The sequence below is a fragment of the Schistocerca nitens genome, chromosome 1 (genome assembly GCF_023898315.1).
Source record: "Schistocerca nitens isolate TAMUIC-IGC-003100 chromosome 1, iqSchNite1.1, whole genome shotgun sequence".
Taxonomy (NCBI): Eukaryota; Metazoa; Arthropoda; class Insecta; order Orthoptera; family Acrididae; genus Schistocerca; species Schistocerca nitens.
Window position 1 is genome coordinate 264,127,102 of NC_064614.1, and position 7,092 is coordinate 264,134,193.

The window sequence follows — 7,092 nt, forward strand, 5'->3', positions numbered from 1 at the left end:
AGAAAATGAAATTTTGGCAGAATTTTTTTTTTTTGCCACATCGGTACACTGGTAAGGGCCAGTTGTACAGTCCCCAGCTAGCACAGCCGCTAAAGTTCTATTCTGGGAGTAGCGCAGAAAACGTGTTGTATCAACACGTAATAATACGTAACCGGAGAATGAACGCGAGATAACTAAAATGATTGTGGCAGGTTTAGTCAAGGTAACCGGAGAATAAGTTTTAACCCTGGTAGGAATAGTTACAGAATTAATGTTGACATGATTGTTTGTTAGAACCAGGAAGGAGAAGAAAGGGAGACATCACACAAATTATTGAAGAATACGACGATTCCAAATTTATATAAACATTTCGTACTACTACTTTTTGATCTCATGCTTCAGAAGCTAGAGCGTATGAATGAAATGTGAAATTATTTCCTAACATGAAACTTTTTGCTTGCAGTAGGTGTAATGGGCATTTGATATTGGTACTTCATTATTATATTCTGGCGTGTTATAAAAATGATCATTTGTGCCAAAACAGTGTCGTTTATTTGGTGTGTGTTAAAATTCCTGCAATATTAGGCAGGCCTGTTATCTAGCAGACAGTGACAAAATACGCGAAATCAGATAAAAAAAGTACACCAGTCTTGGGTACTATTCGTATTAATACCTTTCTCAGTATTAGACAACGATATTTGGTTTTTTCATGGCAAAACGTTTGATGAGCTTTGATTATGAGCTAATAGTATCTTGACCAAAAGGAAAGCACACCATGTAAAGCTGTACTAAGGTTAGTGAGAAAAGCAAAGCAAGGACTTAAGGATTGAAGAAATGTGTACTGTCTTGCTTGTCTGTTGTCTTCACTGGTTTTATGTATCCTATATTTAATTTTATGTCTCACAAAACCATTGCAAAATGTTACACGGTTGAGTTCCACAGAACGAAATACAGTGACCTGCGATAAAAGGATGCTGTGTGAAGACGCGTGGCACTACACTTTGGCACATTTAAGACCAAATAATATGTATTACATTTCCTCAAACACATATGTTTTATGTATCAGACCCTTCAGAAAGATGTGCACTACAAAATGGACATATTTTTTAAAAGTCAATTTTTTAAAATTTTTGGCGCCCTACCTCAAACGCTCGAGGGAGAAGGGGCGCCACTCTCTAGTATTGCCCCGGTTAGGGGCAGCTCATTGTCACACTGCAAAAGAAGGTCCCTGTGGAATATAACACCCTGGACCATATTTTATCTCTTATGGGGCATGATGGTAACAGAAACATCCCCCAACTTGTCACAAGCGAGTAATGTCCATGACTGGGCAGAAGATGGTGCTTTTATCAAGATTGACCCAGATCACATTTCCGACAAGCCCTCCACCTCCTCAAACTTGTCCTCCAAATACTCCACAAAAAACTGAGGCTTCATGGACATGAAAGACCATCAACTCTCATACATGCGACATACCGCGGCGAACAAGCTTCACTGCCATTCTTAGCCTGGTGTAGATCTTCACGCTCATGCTCAGTCCCAGAGACTGAATCAGTGAAGTCCTCACAGGTAGGGAGAGAAATCCAAAAAGAAGGTCCCCAAGACCAAGGGAATTGCGGTGGAAGCTTCTGGCGTTCGCTGACGATGTAGATCTCTTTGGACCCTCGGACACAATGGGTATAGACTGCTCAGGCAAAAAGCCGGTGGCAGCAGTTGACCCAGAGGCGTAAACTGCCGCATAGAATGTTCCAGCCCCTTGAATGTTCCATGCCTTCCCAGTCTCACGATGAGGTCATCCTCGAGTGGAATTGCGGTGGTTTTTCCACCACCTGGCTGAGCTATGGCAATTGTTAAGCTTTACACATGCTTTCTGCATTGCCCTTCAGGAAAGCTGGGTCCCGGCAATGCGGGCCCCTCCCTTCGCAATATAAGGGATATTACAGGAACCATAACAACTATAATTGAGTGTCGGGTGGAGTTTATGTTTATGTCCTAAACTCAGTCTGTAGTGAACCTGTTCCCCTTCAAACCCCTCTTGAAGGTGTGGCTGTCAGAATAAGGACGACGAAGGAAATAACTGTCTGCAATCTATATTTTCCTCCAGGTGGTGCAGTATCCCTGAATGTATTAACTGCACTGATTGATCAACTACCTAAACCTTTCCTAATTTTGGGAGATTTTAACGCCCATAACCTCTTGCGGGTTGGCACTGTGCTTACTGGCCAAGGCAGAGATGTTGAAAGTTTACTGTCTCAGTTCAACATGTGCCTCTTAAATACTGCAGCCACCACACATTTCATTTTGCCTCATTCTAGTTACTCGGCCATCTATCCACTGGAGAGCACATGACGACCTGTGTGGTAATGACCACTTACCCATCTCGCTGTCACTCCCCATCGTCAGGCACACACATGCCTGCCCAGATGGGCTTTAAACAAGCCGTATTGGGAAACTTTCGCCTCTGCTGTCACCATTGAATCTCCTCCACATGGTAACATTGAAGTGATGGTTGAGAAGGTGACTACAACAATTGCTTCTGCGACAGAAAACATGATCCCTCGCTCTTTAGGGTGCCCCTGATGAAAGGAAGTCCCTTGGTTGTCGCCGGAAGTTGCTGAAGCAATTAAGGAGCACCTCATAGCCTTTAAACGGCTCCGTGTCTGCGTTCGCCAACTTATCAAACGACAGAAGCAGGAGTGTTGGGAGAGAGATGTCACGACCACTGGGTGCCATACGTCACCTTCCCAAGTCTGGGCAAAGATCAGACGTGTTTTCTGGTACCAGACCCCAACAGGTGTTCCTGGTGTTAACATAAATGACATGCTACGTACCACACAAACGCGATTGCCGATCACTTTGCTGAGCACTATGTTCGAGCCTCTGCATCGAAGAATTACCCCCCAGCCTTTCACATTCTCAAACGGCAGCTCAAAGGGAAAGTCCTCTCGTTCACTACATGTCACAGTGAATCCTACAACACCCCATTTACAGAGTGGGAGCTCCTCAGTGCCTTTGTACATTGCCCTGACACAGCTCCTGGGCCAGATTGGATCCACGGTCAGATGATTAAACATCTCTCATCTGACTACAAGCCACATCTCCTCATCATCTTCAACCGGATCTGGTGTGATGGCGTCTTTCCATCACAATAGCGGGAGAGCACCATCGTTCCAGTGCTCAGACCCGATGAAAACCCACTTGATGTGGATAGCTATCGGCCCATCAGCCTCACCAACGTTCTTTGTAAGCTGCTGGAACGTATGGTGTATCAGTGGTTGGGTTGGGTCTTGGAGTCACGTGGCCTACTGGCTCCAAGTCAGGGTGGCTTCCACCAGGGTCACTACCACTGTTAATCATGTGTCCCTCGAGTCTGCCATCTGAACAGCTTTTTCCAGAGGCCAATACCTGGTTGCCGTCCTTTTTGATTTACAAAAAGTGTATGATACGACCTGGCGACATCATATCCTTGCCACATTATATGAGTGGGGTCTGTGAGGCCCGCTCCCGATTTTTACCCAGAATTTCCTGTCTCCTCGTATTTTCTGTGTCCAAGTTGTTGCCTCCCATAGTTCCCCACATATCCAGGAGAATGGGGTCTCACAGGGCTCTGTATTTAGTGTATCTCTATTTTTAGTGGCTATTAACGGTCTAGCAGCAGCTGTAGGGCCGTCCGTCTCACCTTCTCTGTATGCAGAAGACTTCTGCATTTCGTACTGCTCCACCAGTACTGGTTCTGCTGAGTGGCGCTTACAGGGAGCCATCCACAAGGCAGAGTCATGGGCTCTAGCCCACAGTTTCTAGTTTACGGCCACAAAGTCATGTGTTGTGCACTTCTGTTGCGTTGTACCGTTCATCCAGAACCAGAACTTTACCTTAATGATGATCCACACACGGTATTGGAGACATATCGATTCTTAGGACTGGTTTTCAACACCCGATTGATGTGGCTTTCTTATCTTTGACAGCTGAAGCAGAATTGCTGGCAGCACCTCAATGCCCTCTGTTGCCTGAGCAACACCAACTGGGATGCAGATCGCTCTACGCTGCTACAGCTCTACGGAGCCCTTGTTCAATCCCGTGTTGACTGTTGGAGTCTGGTTTATGGTTCGGCAGCAGCCTCAGCATTGTGTTTACTCAACCCAGTGCACCACTGTGGTGTTTGTCTAGTGACAGGAACTTTTAGGATCAGTCCGGTTACCAGCGTCCTTGTGGAGGCCGGAGTCCCTCTATTGCATGTTAGGCATGCACAACTGCTGGCTAGTTACATTGCATATGTTCGTACTTCTCCTAAACATCAGAATCACCGTCTCCTTTTCCCACCAACGGCGGTTCATCTCCCGCATCGGTGGCCCAGGTCTGAGTTTCTAATTGCACTTCGTGTCCGATCCCTTCTTTCGGAACTGGAGTCCTTGCCTTTACCACCTATACTTGAGGACCATTCATGTACACCTCCATGGTGTACACCTAGGTTGCGGCTTCACCTGGACCTTTCGCATGGCCCTAAGGAATTAGTTAATCCTGTGGTTGTTTGCTGCCACTTCCTCTCGATTCTTGACATGTACCGAGGCCATGAAGTGGTTTACACCAACGGCTCGCTGCCTGATGCTCACATCGGCTTCGCATATGTCCATGGAGGACATATTGAACAGCATTCCTTGCCTGCTGGCTGCAGTGTTTTCACTTCCGAGCTGGTGCTATATCTTGTACTGTTGAGCACATCTGTTTGTGACCTGGGGAGTTGTTTCTTCTGTGTACTGACTCCTTCAGCAGCCTACAAGCTATCGACCAGTGCTACCCTCGTCATCCTTTGGTAGCGACCATCCAGGAGTCTGTCTATGCCCCACAACAGTCCAGTCGCTCAGTGGTGTTTGTGTGGACCCCATGCCACGTCAGAATCCCAGGCAACAAACTTGCCAACAGGCTGGCCAAACAGGCTATGTAGAAACAGTTTATGGAGATTGGCTGCTATGAAATGGCATAACCTCAGCATGCACAACAAAGTGTGTGTCATTAAGGAGACAACAAATGTGTGGCAGTCCTCCATGCGGGCCTCTCACAGGGACTCTGTAGTTCTCTGCCGGCTCCGCATTGGCCACGCTTGGGTGCCACATGGCTACCTCCTGGGCCGTGATGACCTGCCTCAGTATCGATGCGACGCCTGGCTGACAGTGGCCCATATGTTGGTGAGCAGTCCTCCTTCGGCTGCCCTGCTACGGATCCTTCAGTTATCGGACTCGTTGCCATTAATTTTAGCTGATAGTGCCTCATTGGCTAATTTACTTTTACGTTTTATACATATCAGTGGGTTTTATCATTCTATATAAGTTTCAACGTGTGTTCTTTGTCGCTTTGTGTTCTCCACTCTAATGCTTTTTAGGGTGGATGTTATAGTAGTTTTGGTTGTCCTTCTGTCGTTCTTCTGTATTTGTTGTATGTCTTCTTTCTTTTCTTTTTTCCCCTGTGTAATTATTTTGCTGGGAACAAAGGACCAATGACCTTGCAGTTTGGTCGCTTCCCCCCTTCTTTTAAACCAACCAGTCAACACTGTATGGGCCACAGGGATCTTTGACAAATTTAAGGTGAGATCAAGCCGATACATAGCTGAGTGAAATAGTGGATGAGGTGTTCCATTTCACCTGAACGCTGTTTAGTGGGAAGACTATTATATTGTAGAACACCAAAACAGTGCAAAATTTTTGCAGAAAATTGTTTTTATACAAGGTGTACAACTTTGCTTCCGCCATTTTTTCCCCAACATTTGAGGATTTAATGAAACAAATTGGTTACACAGGTATCATTCAAAGTATTTTCCATCGCTGGCCACTACTTTCTCCCATCTTTCGGGCAGTGTACAAATCCCACGTCGAAAAAATTGTTCATCTTTTGAAGCGATCCATTAATCAATCCAATTTGTGACTTCTTCATGAGATCGGAAGTGTTGGTCAGCCAGGCCATGCGCCATTGATCTAAACAGGTGCCAGTCAGAGGGAGCAATGTCTGGAGAATACGGCGGGTGGGGTAGGACTTCCCATTTTAACGTTTCCATGTAAATTTTGACCGCTTTTGCAACTTGGGGTCACACGTGTTGTCGTGCTGCAAAATCATTTTATCATACCTCTCGCTGTGTTGCGGCCATTTGTCTTTTAATGCTCTGTTCATATGTATTAATTGCATTTGATAAAGAGCACCTGTGATTGCTTCACTTGGTTTTAACAACTCATAGTACACGACGCCAAGCTGGTCGCACCAAATGCAGAGCATGATCTTGGAACTGTGAATATTTGATTTGACCATTGATGTGGAAGCAGGGCCGAGATATCCCCATGATTTTATGCATTTAGGGTTATCATAATGAACCCATTTTTCGTTCCCGGTCACAATGCGATGCAGAAATCCCTTCCGTTTTTGCCTCTGAAGCAACTGTTCACAAACATACAAATGACGTTCGACATCTCTTGGTTTCAGCTCACGTGGGACCCAAGTTTGTTCTTTCTGAATCATGCCCATAGCCTTGAGACGTTTTGAAATGGCTTGCTGTGTCACTCCCACTAATTGCGCCAATTCTTCTTGAATTTGATGCGAGTCTTCACTCAGTAGTGTCTCCAATTCTGTATCTTCTAAAACATTCTCTCTTCCACCATTATGCCAGTCTATGACATTATAATCACAGTTCTTGAAGCGTTGAAACCACTCACGACACATTCTTTCACTAATAGTGTCCGATCCATACATACTTGAGAGCATTCGATGAGACTCAGCCGCTGTTTTCTTCATACTGAAGCAAAACAGTAACACCTCCCACAAATCACGAGAAAACTGACATTTTCAATCAAGAACAATTTTACGATGCAGACACTAATCGACTAATGTTTGAATGAGGTTATGTTGACCGAGGTCCAAGCTAACTGCCTGATGCGTGTGATCTGTTTCTTTCGACCATTTCTTACTGTTGTCACCACCTATCGGCAAATGGCAGAAGCAAAGCTGTACACCTTTTAATTAATGGTATTGTCATACGACAATTGGAAAATTAAGCAAACTCAAGAGAAAAACTCACAACATACAAGCCTTTGCATAGGAATCCATAACCAATTTATAATGCAAGTGAAAACG